The sequence below is a fragment of the Octopus bimaculoides genome, chromosome 4, assembly GCF_001194135.2.
Source record: "Octopus bimaculoides isolate UCB-OBI-ISO-001 chromosome 4, ASM119413v2, whole genome shotgun sequence".
Taxonomy (NCBI): domain Eukaryota; kingdom Metazoa; phylum Mollusca; class Cephalopoda; order Octopoda; family Octopodidae; genus Octopus; species Octopus bimaculoides.
The window spans coordinates 19,063,394-19,074,745 of record NC_068984.1 but is presented as its reverse complement, the minus strand read 5'-3'; the positions used below and the strand labels follow the sequence as shown (position 1 = coordinate 19,074,745).

General features: G+C 37.4%; 1 protein-coding gene across 4 annotated transcripts in view; it reads left to right on the top strand.

The window, feature by feature from the left end:
• The window catches only part of LOC106881469 (protein O-mannosyl-transferase TMTC4), a 119,142-nt gene that overhangs the window by 14,845 nt on the left and 92,945 nt on the right, over positions 1 to 11,352 (top strand). The window contains exon 1 of one of the 4 annotated variants that reach the window (XM_052966927.1): positions 765 to 952. The exons of 2 other annotated variants lie outside the window; for them this stretch is intronic. The gene's annotated coding sequence lies outside the window, so the exon portion shown is untranslated. Of the gene's footprint in view, positions 1 to 764; positions 953 to 3,795; positions 3,895 to 11,352 lie in introns of those variants that run through there. One more of the 4 variants, XM_052966926.1, reaches the window with a different exon arrangement.

Genomic DNA, 11,352 nt, shown 5'->3' with positions numbered 1-11,352 from the left:
GTAATATAAGGTTTGTTTTGATAAAATTTAATAAAAAGCTATTTGTTTACATTATTTATATTCGACGGATATTTGTCCTCATCTTGTTTGTTGTTAACACAAACGTTTCGGCTGATATACCCTCCAGCCTTCTTCAAGTGTCTTGGGGAAATTTCGAACCTGGGTTCTCATTCCTAAGTTATTTTTCGATGTTGTTATTATTATTGGAATCGAACTCGGAATCTTGGGGTTAGTAAGTCGCACGACGACTCTTATCGACCTGCCAGTTCTGTTAGTGTCTGAGGACTAAAAGAGACTGATTCAAGGTGGTTAATGGGTTTCCAACGGCCTTGAAATACTAGATGCGAGATTAAACTCTCTGTTGTTGTTGGGACCAAAGAGGAGTGGGCATATGGCGTAGTGGTTACGTATCTTAGTACGTATTTGTAGGGAATGAAAACCAAAAGTACCAATATTTCTCATAAAACTTGGGGAGATAACCCAATTTTTTAATGGGGGTGAGATAACCAAAAAGTACCAAAATATTCATTATTTTTTAAAATAACGTGTTTTTATTAATAAATCCTCTTTATACAATTTATTTTTCATTTAAAGTCTTATAAATTAGGGTGGAAGTATTGACTAAAATATAGATATAGGCTTTTGGGAAAATGTACAAAGTTCCACCACAAAATAACTCAAGGAACAACTGGCCTAATTGACAACTAGTAAGATTAACACAATTAATATTTAGTTTGAGCTTTGAGTGGAAGATATAAGTGGCGATTTTTTTGGTATGCAGTTTTGGGTGTTATAATCAACTGGTGAAGTAGGAAAATTGTCTGCGTGAATGGCGCACTATCCCATCTCTGGAAATTCCATAACGAGAAAAAAAACATTGGAAATGGTGTATCAACACTTGGAATACCTTAACTAAAAAAATAAGACACGGGAGTAGTTAGAGGACGACGAGGTAAGTGAGCATAACTTAAGTTAAAAAAATATAAAACATTCAATCAAATTCTTAGCAACAGTTTGAATCTTGTTAAATTTCTTCCAACAACTTTCAAATAGTTTTGCAAACGTTATGCAAGGTGTTAGTGCAGCGTTACTGAACTCTGTTTATCGGGCCACAAGCATGTTTGTGTGGTTCTGAAATCAGCTTTGCAACTACGTAGTATCAACTTCGATTCCATTGTGCAGTACCTTATGGCAGTGCTCCGCTACCTTTCTTCACTTGCGGTACACGTATTAATCTTTTCAAAATTCGGCGGCACACCGAAACTAAAAATATTTAAAAAATTAGGATCTTTGGGGTTTGACGGGTAACATTTTTTTTGTAGTGTTTTTGGTACCGAAACACTTTCAAACTTCGAATATTTGTATATTTTGTGGTATAGAACAGATAAAAAATGTTGTATTCGAAGTTATTTTATGTAAAAAATTGTCGTATTTCGGTAATTTCAACCAATCACTGACGTCTATTGAGGTGAAAACAATTAATGCCGTAACGGTGTCATGGGATCTTTTCCCTTGAATAAAATTAGTCCCGTTGTTTGTCAACAACTACTCGTGTTACTCTTATTTATGACATCGTTCATGCGTTTGTACTGGTTTTAGCTTTAGGGTTTTGACACCGAACAACAGTAACTGTATTCAGCTGAATAGACGTCACTGATTGGTTGAAATTACAGAAATACGGACAACTTTAACATGAAATAAACTTGCGATGTACAATTTTTTGTTAAGAAGGTTAAGAGAAGAAATTGTTTTATATGACACATTCTACCAGTGTCCCAAGTTTGAAAGTGTTTCGTTAAGAAAACAAATGTTGCCCGTCAAACCCCAAAAATTATATACGGGTTACACTGCGGCACACCTAGCATCGTATCGTAACACACCGGTTGCGGAGCACTGCCTTAGGAAGTGTTTTCTACTAGAAAGTAAAATTTGATCTCACCGTTTCCTCTCTTTTTATACCAATGATTTGTAAAAAAAAAGTATTTTTATATGAGTCATTCGTTGAATTGACTTAAGACAGGTTGCGTGGCTCATAAATTCGCTTCGCTCTCGTGGTTTCGTGTTTGGTCCTACTATAGCCTCGAATCTATCTAAGCTTTATGTGTGAAATTGAGTAGACAGAAACCTATTTGTACCTGTTCTTCACTTGTAGACTTAATTTGCCGCCTTGTTTAATACCATCACTTAGCCGTTGGGTGCCTTTAGCGAAGTCCACTCTGTTGGAAGCATTCGAGCCAAGTTGCCAGTCTGAGAATAACACCCCCACTTTCTCTCATCACATTCGGAGGGTCTGAAAATGGCTTAAGGTTATTCCTATTCTACTCTAATTTAAACCATTAAAAAAAGAACAAACAAAAAAATGAACCCCCATTAAAATTATCTTCTACTCACTGATATTTTGTAGCGGCTAAGTAAAATAATATAGCTCGTACCCCCAGCCCTCAGTCAAATGAGACCTGATCAATACATGGAAAGTTTTGGTAATATGATACAACATAGGACTTCTCAATGTGAATTACTCATTTCCTCAATTTTGCATTAAAAAATATATATATATAATCAACTCTTTCTTTCTCTTCTCATTTTACCCTCTCGTCTAATTCCGTCTCTCTCCCACCAATGCTCTCTCGGTGACGCACGTACTGATATAAGATCTTTCATACACAGGAAAAGAAAACGATTCTTCGACAGAGATTTCTACAATTTTTTTTTCCAGCAGTTTTGATTTGTAATTAAACTCTCAGTCTGATTAAATAATTATACAGTTTACTTCAAAAAGCCTCTAGAGAAACCGTTGTAGTTGTTTAACGTTGAATTTTGAAAAATAAATTATGAAGAGAAATTACTCTAAATTGTATAGCTAAGCATTTTTTAAAGTTGCACATATTAAATCTTTTACGATTAAACTTTACTACCAGATATTCTTGATTTTTTAAAGTATTCTCTTTGTGTGGTGTCTCTGTTAGGCATTGGTGTGTCTGTAATCTGTACATACCCTAGTCCCATGTTTCTGATAGGCGGTGGTGTAGGGTTGGTTTCTGAGGCCTGCAGAAAAATCCAAAAAATTAGCACGTGTAATGAAATTAAGATGGTTTTTAAACTGTTTTCCCTTATCTAACATTGTCGATAAGAATGAACTATACGGATGCAGACTAGCTTATCTTTTCATGAATAAAGAGTGGGGTGGTAAAAATAAAAAAACAAAAAAACAAACTTTCTTCTAATATTTTGCGAACGCATGGTATTCGTGAGTTGAGAGCAGCTACCCTAGCCATCAAAGTTGATGTTTTTCAGTGATTATTTGTATTTCTTTTCTCCATGCTGGGGCACCGCTATGAAAGATTTAGTCGAACAGATGCCAATACTTTTTTTAAAAAAATCTGTATTCTATCGGTCTCTTGCCGAACCACACTTATAGAGACATTAACAAACCAACACCGGTTGTCTAGTGGTGGGAGGTGGGCTCAGACACACACACACACACTAATATATATATATATATGCACGACGGGCCTCCACAAATTCACTCACAAGGCATTATTCGGCCCGGTGATATAGTAGAAGGCACTTGCCCAAGGTGCCACGCAGTGGGACTGAACCCAAAACCATGTGGCTACAAAGAAAGTTTCTTAATTTATATATTTTTTGGTGGGTGGGGCCAGCATATTTGTTGTTTCTGACCAATCGCAGTTTGGCCTCGATGTATTTTGACGTATTTGCTGTCCAAATTAAACAGCCAGAGAGCAGTGCGAGAGTACAACAGCCTAATCACCAAGGCTTATTTTGAGACTCAGACAACGGTTGTGAAAGACACTGCGAAATGAGCTGCTTGCTGTCAATTACCAATGTTTTTCTTCGAGGGAACAGGAGTTGAATAAAGTGCTGCCGAGATAGGTTAAGGATAAAACTTTCATTTCGTTCGCTATAAATAATCGTTTTAAGAGGTTTTTCTATTTTGGGTAAAACATCTTGCATGCCCGAAAAAATACATTGGAAGTGGTTTGTTGATAAAATTCTGTTAAAATTGGTACAGCATTCTAGTCAGCTTATTGTAGGTCATAGATTATGGTTATAGATGTGTGGATACTTCGGTTTAGGGTGCTGTATGTCGAGAAAAAAATCTTCACTCGAAGTTAGGATTCATTCTTGATTTTCATCGCATATACATCAAAACCAAGGTTTCGATGTCAAATTATTCAATATCCCCTCCAAACTACTTGTAGCTGAAGACCGTCAGCATTGGTACTAGCGTAGCTAGAGTGTATGTCACCCGAGGCAGCCCTTCCGTTTGCCGCCCCGGACCCCACAAAAAACATATATTACCTTCAGCAGACCCAAAAGTACCGCCTGGGGCGGACCGCCCCTACGCTCCATTCTCCAGCTATGCTAGTGAGCATTGGCGTGTACTGAAAGAAACCGTGACTGCATATCATATTTGACATCAACAAGCTAAAGTAAAAAGACCAAGATGAAAGCGAAGAACCATTTTTCCACTGCTTCAATATTGATTTTGTGACCAACGAGTAATCGCTAACTTCAGTGGGCACAACTATTATAAAAATGAAAACATCATTGATAAAAAAAAACCTTAGAAATTTCATCGATAACTAAGAAATACCAAGAGGCTTGTTTCAATTAATTATGAGTAGTACCTGTTTTTCAATGCACCTCTGACAACAGGCTGTTGTTGTTTAGTTCCCAAATCAGTTCTGATAAAAAATAAATAAATAACAACTATTAAAGGCGTTCCAGCCATTACCATCCTGTCTTTTTCCAGATAGGGGGTATGTAGAGCTACGTTATCCAATATACACCACCTTTTATTGAAATGGGATTTGTCTGTTATTTCTAGCAAGTTGAGTGTACAGGCAACGGTACCCTCGTTGGCTCGTTTAATAACTTAGTGCCAATTCCTGGTTGATTTCTAATTACATTCATAGTGATCCTCGAAAAAATTATAAACATCAAAACTCTCTTTTCGCTACATCTTAAGTTGGTTCTCGTTTTTATTTGAAAACAAGTTTTGTTTGCCGAGCTCTAAGCGGTAGAACATCAGACTTTTATGAACTTAACCGAGTGAAGTTAATATGGTCAGTTTTGATTTTGAACTGGGGTTGAGTTTTTAAGTAAGCAAATTTTAGATAAAACTGAGAGAAGGCAAGATTTAAGAGTAAGGCACAGACGGAGTATCTAGAAGAAAACAAATAGATGAAATAATTGAGAATCAAAGTTTACATAGATAATATAAACACTCTACTTAATGCAGATAAACAGAGACCTTTGTGTTATCTAGATAAAGATAGAGGGGTGAAGAAGAGAACAGCTGTATGGCGGATAAATGATTAAAAAAGAAAGTAACATTGCCGAAGTTTACTGATCGGAGAGCAGTGTTTTATTTTTATTGTTTTTTTAATGGAAGTCTGGAATGTGGATGTTTTTTGGTGAGTGCATCGTCTTAGTGGTCTGAGTCCATTCTCCAGAATTTTGGCAAAATTTCGTCTTGAGTGAGTTCGCTGCTATTCACGGTCGACGTGTGTGTGTGTGTGATGTTAGAGTTCATCAGAGAAAATTGAACTTAGTACGTATCTGTAGGGAATTTAGGAATTGTGAAATGTGTTTGATAGTATTGAGGATAAGGTTGTGTGTTAGATATTTATTTTCCATGTACGGTAATCTGCGTTGCACAAATTGATGCAACAGAATATTTCCGAGGAGTATGCACATCCTCCTTCGAAGGTGTTGAGGTTGCTTAAAGGTTGGGATCTGATTGCAACAGTGTAGCATGCTGTCATCTGAATAAGAAGACATGCGATTAGAGGGTACAACGATCAGGTTATAATTGTCGATATTAGAGAGGGAGAAACGACGAGATACACATCACAAGTTATCAGAACACTTTCAACACGAGTTGGGTTGAAGTTGGCAGTCTGGTTTTTAGGGTTGGGTGAAGTACCATTGACTGAAAGTTTTCGTGACTCACATAGCCAAAAGCAAAGACAACTATTTTACTGTGTGACAAAGTCTTCCGAAGTATTCGTATGTGATTCTGCAGAGAAGATCACTGAATTATTTAGCTCTTTGTAGAACTATATTTTTAATCACTGAAAAGGTGCAAAGATTTAAGGTAAAGTAGTAAAAAAAAAAGTGTTTTATGAAGCTTTCTATTAATGTACATATGTTGATGCAGAGAATTTCTTGATCGATAGTTTGGAACAATCAAAGAGGTTTCCTGTTGTTTGATTGTACGACTTGTTTCTATTTCCGAGTGGAAATAAAGTTTAAAAATTTTGTGATGATGGAGATGGTGGCTGCAGCTTGAGACCACTGAGAGTGAAGCTGGAACGTAGCTTGTTTTCGGTTAAGTGGTTGTATGCATCCATTTGGTGTGGATAATGAGATTCTAAGTGAGTGTGTGTGCGTGCGTGCGCGCACTGTCGAAACAAGGAGTGCATGTGTGACTGACTTTATGCTAGTGTGCTGCTTACAGAATTGTCTGGTTTGGGGAATGGCATTGTAAAATTTACCAAAGAGTAGAGAAAGTATTGGGTGTAGATGGTGTTGGGTGGTAAGGACTGATTGAGCTGTATAAATTCTTGTCTCCGAGGGACGTTGAAGGGGGGCGGGGCGGTGTGTTTGTCAGTGCTTATTTCAGCTTTCTCAGCATTAAGCAGTTGAGAAACAGTTAGCTTCGGCTACGAAATATTAGCCTTTTGTTGATCGTGTCCACTAAATGGTTTCTTAGATGCATCATTTTCACCTCTAGCAAGTTTGCACATGTTTGCAACTATACACTTCTTCCCTCATCTTCGTGTATCAACAATACGTTAATCTCTCATTATTTCATATTCTGGTTAACTTCCACTCATCTCATCCAACCTTTCATTTTCTTGACGACACTGTGCTATCGGGCATGACAGGACCACATACACACATACATACACAGGTAACAGTCTCGAAGAAATGTAGATAAAACGAATAAATAAATGAATAGAAAATTCAAGTAAACAGGCAAAAGCACAATCAAACTCTTTGTCAATATGTACATATACATATACACAAGAAAACAGTACATTCACAACTAAACATACATATGTAAGCATGCACACACGCACAATACACAGCCACGCGCACAGATACACGAAGCATAAAGCGGGACACACTGAAGTAGAAAAACGCATACATACAAGCAAGCATAAGAGACACACACATAAAAGCAGGCATATAGGCAAATAACCAGACACATACTTACACACACAAAAGCACACGGAAACAGATGGACACGCGCGCGCGCAACGTATTTCACTCAAACACCATCACATACTCACACATCCTCACGCGTTCTCACTCACACGCAATTCCTTCTTCTCATCCGTGCACACTCTACAGAAGTATATTTCTATGATAATTACAGTCCCCCCACCCCCTTCCTCTCAGTCTGGTGTTTCTTCTCCCGACACAATTTAATTATGAAAACTCTGACTGTCTGCTTCTCTCTCTCTCCTTCTCCTCTTCTTTATGTTTCCAAGCCACTCTTCCGAAAATATTCCAAGTATCCACGCTATTTGTTATCTAAATCATACACACGTACACACGCAACACATCGATATTCGTTGTAGCTTTCACTAAAGGTTATACTAACATGATTTCCAGAGGCTTTCTATGTTTTTAAACAAGAATCCACTGCCACGCTCCAATATAGTTTTCTTCTTCTATTCCTCCCCTCCCCTCATCTTTATATCTACTCACCTTTCTGTCTCTCTTTCTCCCTTCTCTTTATCCCTTCCTTTGGGGTTTACCCGTACTTTCTTCCTACTTGACGATCAAATATCTTACTCTTAAACCACTTAACTCACTATTTAACACTCCATTTAAGCTTACTGGGTTTTGCTTCTTCAAATAAATTCACTTTCTGTTTTACCTTGGTTAATTGTACGTACGTGGAGGTTGAAATACTAAGTTTTCTCCGACAACTAATCCTTAACAGCTTGTTTGTTATTGTTTAGAACCATATCAATCGTGATCGAATTAATCTATGATCAAAGGTTTCCGGACAAAATACCTTGCAGTATTTGTTCCGGCTCTTTTCGATCTAAATTCAAACCTCGGTAAAGTTGACTTTGCCTTTCATCCTTTTGTGGTCGATAAAATATAGCGTTAGTGAAGTACTTGAGTCAGATATAATCGACTGTTCCCCTCTTCTGAAACTTGTAGCCTTGAGCTTATGTTAGAAACGATTATTTTATCTATTTTTGTCAGAGTGTATCTAACACTGCGTTAACTAATATGTCCAGCTTTTAAGATTGGGGGTTTTATTTAGGAAAGATTTGAATGCTATTTTTGTTATATGATTTGGTTTGGAAGAAGGGGCAGTTAATGCAAATGATAGTCACCAATGACTGTTGTAATTTATTTCTTATTGAATCACTACAAGTTGATAACTTATGGGAATATAGACTGGGAGACAATTCCAGAAGGATGATGTCTATGGGAAGGGTCATAATAAGTAATTAGCGGAAGATCTAAGGGGCAGACATAATATGGGTGGCAAAAGGAGGAGTGATGACGATTCAAAAATGGCACAAGATCTACTAACTCGGATGAGCAAGAGACTGGGGTGGAGAGAGGGAGAGAGGTACGTATTTGTGTCTCAGATCTTGATGTGTGTCGATGGCCAACTGGAAGTTTGACAGCAGTGGCTTTTGAATCTACGTAGAATATGTGGATACACATTGCTTAGCTGATAGGGGAGCAAGGAGGAGCGACCGCCCCCCACCCCCACCCGAGCACTTTTTTCAAAATTGGCACCTTTTTCAACCATTTAAAAAAAAAACTCTTTAGTTCACTTGTACGATAAAAGTTGAATGTTTTTTTTTCTTTTTTGTTAATCGCATGGCCTTGGAAAAAAACTATCTGGGATCAATATTTTATTTGACCAACCTCCCGTATTTTTGAACTGTCTATTCAATCTCCTGTGATGTGTGTTGGTGGCTGCTGACATCTGAAGAACCAAACCAAACCCTGACGTCATAACCACTCAACACTGGACTATCCCGTGGAGTTTCGTCTTTTTCACATCACACATATATCGGTAGATGAAGTTTCATTCATAATGGCATTGTTATTGAAACATGAAATTAGTGAATGTAGAATACAATTATGTAATATAACTAATGAAATATTTCACGTAATATAAGAGAAATGAATTAAAAATTGTTTGGCATGTGTCATGGCGCCTTTTTTTTTTTTTTCGATTTGCTTGCTCCCCTAACTTTAAATTCTGACTTCGTCTCTGGAGATGTATCTAAGACGAAGAGAGAGAGAGAGAGAGAGAAACACACAATTTGTGCTGGAGGATGGACTAAACATTGCTTATAGGCCTTATGTTTGTCACCCTTGCAGCAAACAGTCTGTTAAACTATTTGAAAAAGTTCAAATTTCCCATTTAGGCACAGACATACTCTCACACTTATCCCACAATGTCATTCTAAATATAAACAATAACCTCATTGAAATTTCAAAGCTATGAGATAATACATGAGTAATTGAAAACCATGTAAATAAATAAGCATTATATTTGACAGAGTAATCTAAATGCTAAAGGGCCAAACAGAAGGACACATTAGACTTTGTCGCCTTTGATTCACAGAAAGACTGGATAGTCATTACTGAAACACCTCTGATCATAAATCTACTCTATCAGAACTGAGATGGTACTAACCAGCAACTAAACAAGCTGGTTTGAACATGCCATTATTCAATTCTTATTTAATTAGTTGAATTCATCATGTCTCATGTGTTGTGGAGGGAAATACCTTAATTAATTATTTATTCCTAATTAAACTATTTCCCTGTAATTAGTATTTACTCTCATATTTCATGTGTTACATAACTAGTCACACTTGAAATATAGAGTCTTCAGAGGAGTAAAGTGAGGAATACATGAGAAAGAAAATAAATGGGTTGCATGCATGGCTGTGTGGTTAAGTGGTTTCCTTCACAAACACATGGTACTGGGTTTAATTTCATTGCATGGTACCTAAGACATGGCCTCTTTCATAGCCTCATGTGGGGTAACACCTGCAAGTGGAATTTAGCAAATAAAAACTGTATAGAAGCGTGGTATACATGTGTGTCTGTGTGTGTGTATTGCTTCTTTTCATTCATTTGTTTTTGTGTCTGTTTTTCCATGCCATCATAGGTTAGCTGAATATATTATTGAGGCAGCCATTGCTTTACAGCCGAATGTACTTCATAATACCAACCCTTACCTGTTTTTCAAGTAAGGAATCTCTTATTCTATGTCTTTGAAGGCACAGAGCCAGTAGATGTTTTTTTTTTTAACAGAAGAAACAACATCAATGCCTTCCTGTTGCCATTCCTCACTTGTTTCCAAGTAAGGAAATATTTCCCCATGGCAAGATATGTTTTTGAAGAATATTGGAAATGGACAACACTGCTTGCATAACAGTGATACTCATTTACAGCTATCACATGATGTCAAAACAAGGACACACAAACACACACACACACACACATACATATATGTATGTGTGTGTTTATATATATATATCGTGAAATTGTGATGGCACCTGTGCCCAGCGTCGCCTTCCTGGCACTTGTGCCGGTAGCACGTGTAAAGACATTCAAGCGAGATCGTTGCCAGTGCCGCTGGACTGGCTCCTGTGTAGGTGGCACGTAAAATACACCATTTTGAGCATGGCCGTCGCCAGTACCACCTGACTGGCCATCGTGCCGGTGGCAAGTAAAAGCACCCACTACACTCTCAGAGTGGTTGGCGTTAGGAAGGGTATCCAGCTGTAGAAACTCTGCCAAATCAGATTGGAACCTGGTGTAGCCATCTAGTTCACCAGTCTTCAGTCAAATCGTCCAACCCATGCTAGAATGGAAAACGGACATTAAACGACGATGATGATGATATATATATATATATATATATATATATACACACACACATATAAAGGGTTGAACAGAAAGAACACAACAAGGAGAAAAATTAGATGAAAGCAAAGCAAATGGAAAACTAGAGGAAAACTTAATGGATGGGAAATTTAGGTAAAAATACGATACATGGAATATTTGCAGCTGATTTCCTTGTCAGTCAGTGATCCCAGATATAGTGGTTTGGGTCATTGACTGATGAGGAAATCAGCTGCAAATATTCCATGTATCGTGTTTTTGCCTAAATTTCCCAACCATTAAGTTTTCCTCTAGTTTTTCATTTGCTCTGCTTTTATCTAATAATTTTTCTCCTTGTATTCCTTCTGTTCAACCCTTGATATATCCATGTAGTGCAATGTGCACCCTGTTTGTTTACTTTATATACATATATAT